Source organism: Echinops telfairi, unplaced genomic scaffold (genome assembly GCF_000313985.2).
Source record: "Echinops telfairi isolate 266 unplaced genomic scaffold, ASM31398v2 ScPeMD7_443;HRSCAF=831, whole genome shotgun sequence".
NCBI classification, from domain to species: domain Eukaryota; kingdom Metazoa; phylum Chordata; class Mammalia; order Afrosoricida; family Tenrecidae; genus Echinops; species Echinops telfairi.
The window spans coordinates 60,154,708-60,165,240 of record NW_022104341.1 but is presented as its reverse complement, the minus strand read 5'-3'; positions in this window follow the sequence as shown (position 1 = coordinate 60,165,240).

Genomic DNA, 10,533 nt, shown 5'->3' with positions numbered 1-10,533 from the left:
TCCTTCAAGGGAACAATGTCAGAAGGGAGTGGGCCCTATTTGTTGTGGGATAAGCAGCGGTGTCTGCTTGATCTAGACAGCTGATACCTCTCAGTGAGAATGACTCCCAATCCACTCTTGATGACCTCCAAGTGTACAGTCATTCTCACGTACATATTTTTGGGGAGACAGTTGGAGAGAAATCCTTCTGTTTCCCACAGATGTTCACAATTTTAGCTCTGATACTTTTCCCTTAGTCATATTTGAACTTTGTTATGGTTATCTTTGGATCACACAAGCCGGTGTGCTTCTTCCATGTGGACTTAGTTGACTCCTCTCTTAGATGGCTGCTTATATGAATACAAGCCTTTAAGACCCCAGACACTATTCTGATTGATAGCCAGGCACCACCTGCTCGCTTCACCACACTTTGCTGGAGCACCCTGATCTTCAGTGGTCACTTCATGAAAGCAAGTACTGAGCAGGGCCATGTGATCAGAACAAACTGTTTTGGGTTGGAGCTAGCGTTCAGTAGGAGCCCAGAATCCATCTACTTGTCCATGGAATATACACGACTGAGGTTTACTTTGGTGGACGAAACCCCATAAGACCAACTACCTTAGCACCAGCAACAAACCAACCAGCAAATAAACAATCAAACAAAGAGAGGGGGGAGGATAAAGGCAGGAAAACAATAACCCATATAAACAAAAAATATAACATTGTCAGTCATCCCCTGGGGGGATAAGATGATCACACTGACGACATCCATTGTCCCAATGACCCGGCACTCCAGACACTGTCGGTATGAGGAGTCCATGCGAGCGCACATCCACCTTGCGCCACAGCCTGTAAGGTGTACTGTACAGTTTCATCTCCCATTCTTTGATTATTACTATTGTTAGTTGGGATTTAATACATATATCGTAGCATTCCAAACTTCAATCACGGCAAGGAGAATATACAATTGCTACCACAGTTTCCACACATTCTTCTCCTCCATGGAGTCCTTGACATCATCTCCTTTTTACCCCACCACCCCCACCACCGCACCACCCTCTCCCTCCAAACCCCTTATTCTACTGCGGCCCCTCGAGGTTCACCGATTCCCAGGGCTCATACACTGAAAACTGGAAAATCATAACATGGAAAAGCATATAACAGAAACCAGAAAGGCATGTAACACAGCGTCCATTGACATAACATCTCTGAGATAAACTCTAAAATGAACAAACAAAAACAGAAGAAAACAATACAAACCAAAAATACAGAAAAATTTGGAAACCAAATCAGGTCCAACCCGCATTATAGGGGGGAATCTACTGACAAAGCTTTGACTGCTCAGGTCAGATTTATGATCTTTGATCTTCTATATTCCTCTCTCCCAAGCACTCTGTTTAATGACCACTTTCCTCCCTTCCCTCAATTTTAGATAGGGGGAGTTATCCGGAAACCGATTCCTGAATAGTTCCACAAATGAATCTTGGGCTCCCACTGTCATTTACCGCCTTTTACACACTGGATTCTCACAATTTAGATACTGGTACCTTCTTTGACCTCAGGTCTTTTTGGATTCTAATCCTTCAGTGACTGATGAGGGTATGTTTCTTCCACGTGGACTTAGTTGACTTCTCTCATCCGATGACCTCAGTCCTCACTCCAAGGGTGCAGGCAAGTTCTGGGCAGAGCTTAGGCCATTCACTGGACCTCTATTTGAAGTCTCTGTGTTCTGCCATGCTGCCTGCACAGTCAGCACCCAAGGCCATCAGGCTGCTTAGTCCATGGCATGGAGGGTTGGTGTGTTAGTCTGGGTACTTTAGAGAATCAAATCCACAGAAACTCATGTATAAGAGAGAGTTTGATATAAAGGGTAAGTGCGCATCAAGAAAACATCCCAACCCAGTGCTGCCCAAGCCCACAAGTCCAACATTAACCCATATGTCCAACACCAATCCACAAAGTCTTCCTCCGCTTCACAAAACAGACTCAGTGATGCCAACTGCAGGAAGAAAGCCGAGTCAGTGAATGTATAAACATCTCAGCACTGGCAGGGCTGCACATGGCTGCACATGGCTGCTCCAGCACCCGGGGCGGCATCAGGGTAGGTCCATGTGTCTTCTCCTTGGGGATGTCTTGCAGGAAGTGAGATTTGTCAGCTAAAGCAGGGAACTGGCTAAGGCAGCTGCACCCTGGTGCCGCCATCACAAAGCAAGAGACCCGAGAACTCAAAAGGCGAGGCTAACTAAGCCCTTTATCCCTCCGCCCTTCAATTAACCCCACATGTGTTTATCGGCCAGGTTGGCACAATAAACTAACTCAGTTGGGTACCCTGCACCTTTACACATCGTCAAGTTGACATGGAATTATGTAACTACCACATAAGTCTTAAAAACTTCTGAGTGGTCATTTAAGGTGTAACCGTTGATCTCTCCCCATCTGAAGCAAAGAACAGTGAAGAAAATCAAAGATGCAAGGAAACAATTAGTCCAAAGAACTAATAGACTTCAGCGTGTTAGGTTAGGTTCTCTTAAGAAGCAAAACTAGTGATGCTTATATGAGTTTATATATAGAAAATGATTTATATCAAGAAATAACTTACAGGGAGGGGAGGTGGGGAGGGAGGGGGAAAATGAGGAGCTGATAGCAAGAGCTCAAGTAGAAAGCAAGTGTTTTAAGAATGATGATGACAACAAATGTGCTTGACACAATGGATGTATGTATGGATTGTGATAAGAGTTGTTCGGGCCCCCAATAACATGATTTTTTAAAAAGGCACCATAACAAGACTAATACAAATGTAAAAAAGAAAGAAAGAAAGAACTTACATAGCTAAAGACATAGGAAAGTTCAGTCTGGTTCCAGTCAGACTTCTCCCAATTTATGTCGCTGTAAAATTGACAAACAGGAAGCAAAATGATGAAACAAGAAACAGAAGCATAGAGGTTGGGGGCAGGACAGGGAGGCACAGGCTGGTGGATGCAGAGGTAAATGAATCTGAGGTCAGCTGAATCAACCCACCTTTGGTAGTCCCTACTGGCTTCCGTACTAGCAGAAGTCAAAGGGCTAAAGAGAACTCAGCTTTGTTTAGGATCTCTCTCTGGTACAAAAGGACACACAACCAAGCAGGTATCATCTGGCTGCGACCTAGTTGATAGGTTGCATTCTACTCCCATCTTCACTCGGCAATGTGTAGTTGACATAGACTTTAACCATCACACCTAGTTTCTAAGACCCTGAGATCAGGAAAACTAGATGATGCCTGGCTACCACAGCTGCCACTTCTCAAATGGACCAAAACAGAAGGTCCTGGGTAGAGTGACAGAAAAAAGACTTGGCTTATTGGCCTGATAGAGAGAGTTGGAACCCCTGTGACCCGGACATACCCTTCAGGCATGGAATGTAGCTTACTCCATGGCTCCACTTTCAGCCAAATGATAGAAAGGTCTATAAAATGAAGAACAACACCAGGGAGCCACACCTGACTCAGAACAATCACACGAACAACATCGAACCCACAGCAGTTGCCCTGGTACCCTGCTCAGCAGGCAGGAACGAATTAGGGAAGAAGGATGGTTGGAAAAGGTCAGCACATAGAGGGAAAGGACATGGTAGCAGAAAGAAGGGGGGTCGGGTGGCAGCCAATGTCAGTTATGTTGTGGAGATTGCAATTAATGTGGTGAATCAAAATGTGTATGAATTGTCAACTGGAAAATCGCTTTGTACCATAAACTTTCACCAGAATCACAAAAAGTTAAAATTAAAAAAATCAGAGCAGAGGTAAAATGGAAAACAGAAGAACAATAGGGAGTATCAGTGAAAAAGAAAGAAAGAAGAATCGTAGCAGCAACTTTGTGATTTGCACTGAACCATAAGCAGTGCATAGTGCAACCAGGAAATCGAGGCGGGAGTGCTTTTTTCTGCTACCGCTGAGAAGAGAGTGTTGCTCAACTTGAAGTCTGGGGTGTGGAAGGGGCAGGGATTCGAGGATGATTTCACAGAATTTAGGGAAACAATCTATTGTGTGCTTACTACATGTCGGGCTAGGGGTACACGTTTGATAAAGACGGGGTTTCTGCTTCGGAGCAGGCGCATGTCTTGTCAACTCTGAGCCTGGACACGTCCATGGAAACCAACGGAGCCACGCGTCTTCAGAATGCCGCTGTGGCCGCTCTCAGGGCCCAGTTTGCATCAGCCATGCCCCTGGTCCTTGGGGTTAGATGCCTTGAGAGTCAGTTTGACTCCAACGTGCCATTCACAGCAGAGTGAAACACTGCCTTATCCTGTGCCGCCGCCATCGCCTTCACCGTGTCGATCCATCCGGTTGAGAGCCTCCCCCTTTTGCCACCAAACTTCTACCAAGCCTGATGACCATCTCTAGTGATGGGTTTTTCTCCTGATTACGTGTCCAAAGCAAGTAAGAAGCAATCTTGGTTTGTTATAGCAACTGTGGTTGTTATAGAATTTTAAGTCAACTTGAAGATATATAAAAGGGTATCCAATCTGTCAATCAGGTCACAGCCTGATAATTCCTCCTTGGGGGCATGACTTTCTCATGAAGACCCTGGGAACCTCCAGGTCTCTCTGCCTTCACCTCCCTGCTTGCTGGCCACCCTGATAGCTGCTGAGCCCTGCCATGCTTCCACCAACCTTGGATCCGTGAGCCTTTGCACCCACTGGCCTGTGATCTTCGTGTATTCTGTATCACTGCACGTAGCTGCTTGAGTCTGGAGAGGGATTTGAGTTGGACTGGGCTGAGGTGTTTTCTTGATACAGAGCTCTGTCTGATACATATGTGAGTGTCGCTGATTTGTTTGCCCGGTCATCCCAGCCTAAGCTTTCAAAGAGCATTCTGACCGTGTTTCCTTCAGGAGAGATTTATTCCCTTCAGTCCATGGTTACAATTAAGTAATGCCTAAGTTTTGGTCTTCCCCTTCCAGAAAATTTACATCAGAAATATAAAAATTAACCAAACAATTCAATTTACAAAACTTCTTTTTAAAAAATCATTAAGTACTTTATTGGGGGTTCTTACATCTCTTATCACAATCCATGCATTCATCCAGTGTGTCAAGCACATTTGCACATGTGCTGCCATCATCATTGTCAAAGCATTTTCTTCCCATTTGAGCCCCTGATGTCAGCTCCCCATATCTGCCCCCTCCCTCCCCCACCTGCCCTCCCTCATGAACCCTTGATAAGTTATAGATTATTATTTCCATATCTTACATCATCTTCTGTCGCCCTTCACCCACTTTTCTGTTGTTCGTCCCCCTGGGAAGGGGTTCTAGGTTGATGTTTGTGATCAATTCCCCCTTTCTCCCCTCACCCTCCCCTAATCCTCCTGGTAGTTCTTCTCTCATTGTTGACCCTGGGGGCTTTATCTATTCCTTGTGTTGGTGGTCTCTTATCTGTAGCAGTGTACATGTTCAGGTCTAATCCAATTTGCAAGGTAGAATTTGTAAGGTAGTGTGGGGAAGGAAGCACCAAAGAACTAGAGGAAAGTTGTATGTTTCATTGGTGCTATACTGTACCATGACTGGCTCATCTCTTCCTTGTGACCCCTCTGTGAGGGGATGTCCATTTGTCTACAGTTTGGGTCTCCACTCCCCATTCACATTGGGTATGATTTTGTTCTGGGTTTTAGATGCTTGATACCTGATCCCATTGACACTTCATGATCACACAAGCTGGTGTGCTTCTTCTATGTGGGCTTTGATGCTTCTCAGCTAGATGGCTGCTTGTGTATCTTCAAGCCTTTAAGATCACAGACGCTATATCTTTTGATAGCTGAGCACCATCAGCTTTCTTCACTACATTTGCTTATGTACCTATTTTATCTTCAGAAATCATGTTGGGAAGGAGAGCATCACAGAATGCTGGATTGTTAGAACAAAGTGTTCTTGTGTTAAGGGAGTACTTGAATTGAGGCCCAATGTCCATCTTGACATATAGATATGAGTACATAGTTCTATTCCCCTCTCATTATATATAAATATATTTACATCTATACATGCCTGTATTTAGCCCTCTATAAATGTCCTTTGACTCCTGGTTCTGTCCTCTATTTCCTTACAAAACTTCTTTAATGAAGATGCTTCCTAGAACGTATAGCTTTCAGGCATATGTAATAAGCACATACAATTTGAGGCAGGGATTGGGTGCATTTAAAAATGTACTCTTGTTTGCCCTATTAAAGAGTTCAAACTTTGCCCTGTAGAAATCAGGAGCCATTGGGAGTTTTTGAGCAGAAAAGGGACAGGATCAGAGATGTGTGGTAGAAAGAGAACTGTGATGTCAACCATGAGAATAGTTTGGAAAGGTGGAGAGTTTAACCTGTGGGATTGTTAGTTAGGGCTCTGCTGCCCTCAAATAGGGCACCGATGCCCTTAGAGCATGATTCTGATGCAGGATTGCCAAATGGGGTTATGATACAAAGTGCAATTTTACCTACAGGCCTCCATTTCAAACTTTCACTGTAGGCCTTTCTACTAGCCCTGGTGGTTGAGCAATTGGGACAAAGGCTGAAGTTGCCTGTCCAGATCTGCTTTTTTTCTTTTTCAAATATTTGCTGTTCTTCACACGCCAACTGAGGCATTTGGTTAGGAAAATCAAATAGGCTTTCTTAAACCTATTGCCACCGGCTTGATTCCAACTCCTAAGGAGTGTGCAGAACTCCCCCGTATGGTTTTCAAGGCTGCAATTCTTACAAAGCAGTGGACTGCCACTTCTTTCTCCCGCAGAGCAGCAGGTAGGTGCGAACTGCTGATCTTTAGTTAGCCATTGAATGTTTAACCACTGTGCTACCAGTGCTCTTTCATTGCTACATTAGGAGGTAGTGAATAGCCTTGCCTTTGTTGTTGTTTGTTTGTTTGTGTTTTAGTGAATCCAATGTGGACAAAAGGAATAGTGTGAATTTTAAATCGAAACATCAGGGTTTTAACTTTGGCTATTTTGCAGGCTAGTTGGAGATCTGATGCAGCCCTGGTATATAGTGGGTTACGTGTCAGCCTGATAATCACAAGGTCAGCAGTTTGAAACCATCAGCTACTCCTTGGGAGAAAGATGAGGCTTTCTACTCATGTAAAGAATGACAATCTCCAAAACTCATGGGGGCTTTTCTACCCTGTCTGATAGGGTTGCTATAGTCAAAATGGACTTGCTAGAAGTGAATTTTAGCATGACTTGATATGGGTTAAAGCTTTCCTTTTTCTGGCCTTAGATTTATTCATCTGTAAAGTGAGGAGAGAGGGCCCAGGTGTTATCAGGGGATGAGGTGGGCTGCAGAGGAGCAGACAGTAACACGACCAGCTAGACAAGTTTTACTACCGTGTTTCAGAAGAAAATTATTAAATTTTATTAAAATATGCCTTAGTTACAGCAAAACATCTTTTTTGTAAGCTTGGTTTACTTAACTACTGAGAGGCAACTCAACTTGTTAAGCCTTCAGTCTCAGCCCTTGTCCTGCTCAACAGAAAGAATTCCGATGAGGGGTGGGCGGCATTCAGAGAGCAAGCTTGCATGGACAGAGGGAGTTTACGAGGAGGTACTTGGTATGAATAGAGTGAAGTGTTAGGGTTTTATCCTGCTGAAGGTAGACCGTCCCCCGTTGTCTGGTTTTCTGGTGGGTCTTCTGCTATTGTCTTTCAGTAGCATACACTGGCCCTTTCTAGGTACATGCATCTCTGCACCCCAAAGTTCATGCTGCGTCCTTGTCCTCTGGCCCCCAAAACAAAGGATCAACTCAGCCACGGCGGGGGTGATGTGAACATCCTGCCTTTCCCTGCTCATAGACTTTCACTCTCTCTGGCGTGACCCATTGATAAGGAACTGTGCCTGTTCTGCCCTGGACAAGGAGGTAGAGCTTCAGTCCCTGTCTGGTCAAAGGGTTGAGGGGAAGCATCCTCATGAAATCTGGTAGTGGCCCTATCTAGGGGACTAAGAGGTAGTTAAACCAGCATTTGTAGTTGCAACACTTCTAGCCTGGAAGAGACACAACAGACAAGGGCATCAAACGTACAAGGTCCAAAAGAAGTAAGAGAATAATAGAAGCCACAGAGCCCAGGAAGAATAATAACCAGGAGCCTTATGACCAAACATCAGACCAAGAGCTCCATTCACACGTAGCTTGAGCCTAGAGTCTCTTGCTCATTCCAGGAACTGCTGGACGTGTTCTTGAACTTGGGCCATTTGGAATAACCAGCAATAGCATTCTTTCTTATGCGTATGCTTTAGGGTACAAAAGAGACACCATTTCAAATATAAGTTAAAAAGAAGATTTATTAAGTCTTAAAAGAGACAAATACAACACAAAGACACAAACACATCAACCAGATGGGGGAGACCACCAAAATGAGGATGAAATGGCATCCCCGGCTTCACAATTGAGACTTAAGATCAGCAGGGTATGTGGGTGTCAGGTAAAGGAAACTGTCACATAAGCATGATTTCTGGCACATCAATACATCACAGCAACACGTGGGACTACAGAGGCAGGGACAGAACCATGATTGGGACAAGTGCTTTGTGAGATAGAAGGACTTACAAGGTTGGTTCAGGGCCTCCCGACCAAGGCAGTCAGGGCAAGACTGATATGACTCATGACGATGTGACTCCCTGGACTGTCCCCAGTACAGTGCTCTCCATCAAGGACACGCTTAGGCAAGCCACTCAGAGAGAGACTGCCCTTCCTTGGGCTGGCCAGGGAAGGTGGAGGCAATATACTCTCCAAGTCAGTCAACCTGCAGGCAATATGATCTTCATCCTTGGCTCATGATCAGAAATCATTCAATGGAGGCCTAATCTGATAGGTTGCTAGATTTAGGGACAAGTGGGGTTGTCTCCCCAATGTCTGCAAAGGCCCACATAGAGGGGTTGGAAAGAAATCAGGCACACTAATTAGACACCCATGGGAAAATCCAGAACTGAGCATGCTCAGACACAAGCCCCTGAGGTCCAGGGAGGAGGTCTTCCTGGGCACACAGACTAGGCCCAGCCACATGACATCACACAGGTGGGTCTAAACTCAGCCAGTAAGATCAGCCAATACCTTCAACCACACCTTCCCAGCCAGAGGGGTTAAAATACCCAGGCTGTAGGCTGCTGGGCTCCCTTTACTCTGCTCTTTCTCAGGTGCATGCTGTAAGTGGAGGGTGCCTCCCACACGTGCTGGGGCAGACATGCCTGCTAGGGCCTGCAATCTCTTGGCCCCTTGGCATTTCATGGTTCCGCAAGTGTGGGTTTTGAACTCCCGTTCCTGTATTTTTTCCACGTGGTTTTGTTTGTTTGCTTTCACCCACAACCCTGGCACGACTCTCCCGTGGCCTTGCACGCTTTCCAGGAACAGTGTGTACTTTTGAGACGGTCATATCTGAAACTTCCCTTCGACTCACAAAAGCCACTGGGATTACAAAACATGCTTCTACTGCATGAATTCTGTCAGCGCCAAGGTCAGAACTGAGGGAACCCACTCCAGGAACTCAGCAAATGTACGTGAGGCCTCTGCACAAGGGATCTTGGGGCACCACTATCATCCATACCCTTTTGCAAGCCCGAATCCCCCCACCTGCACTCCATCCTTTGGTAGGAGATGTTATTAACGGGAGATAATCATAAGGACGTGCCCATGTCTTTGTGTTGTAAAGAGTCTCTTTTAAGACTTACTATAACAAATAATAAGACTTAATAAAACTTAAACTGCAGTATGCTAATGACACAACCTTGCTTGCTGAAACTGAGGAAAACTTACAGCAGTTGCTGATGAAGAAGATCAAGGATTATAGTCTTCAGTATGAATTCTATTGAGTTATGTAAGGAAGACCCAAATCCTCACAACTGGACCGATAGGTAACATCAGATAAATAGAGGAAAGGTGGAAGTTGTCAAGGATTTTGTTTGACTTGGATCCACAATGAATGCTCATGGAAGCAGCAGTCAAGAGATCAAAAGACGTATTGCACTAGGTAAATCTGCAGAAGACCTCTTTGGGTTATTGAAGAGCAAGGATGTGTCTTTGAAGACTGGGGTGCACCTGACTCAAGCCATGGTATTCTCCATTGCATTATATGCGTGTGAAAGTTGGACATTGAATAAGGTAGACCGTAGAAGAACAGAGGGATCTGCATGGTGGTGCTGGAGAAGAATATTGAACGGGCCATGGACTGCTAAAGGGACACTGACCTGTATCAGAAGGAAGGCCAGAGTGCTCCTTCGAGGCAAGCATGGTCAGACTTCATCTTCATACCCAGCACTGGGCATGTTGTCAGGAGACCAGTCCCTGGAGAAGGACATCATTTTTGGTAAAGAGGAGCGGTGGTGAAAAAGAGGAAGGCCCTGAAGGCGTGAATTGACAGAGTGGCTGCAACAATGGGCTCAGGCACAGGAACAATTGGGAGGGTGGTGCAGGACCCTGTGGTGCTTCCTGCTGCGGTGCATAGGGTAACTATGGGTCAGGCAGAGCAACAATACCAACCACCACCAAAGGGAAAGAGAAGCCCTGGTGGTGTAATAGTTACCAATTGGGCTTTGATCCGAAAGATCAGCAATTCAAGACCAACA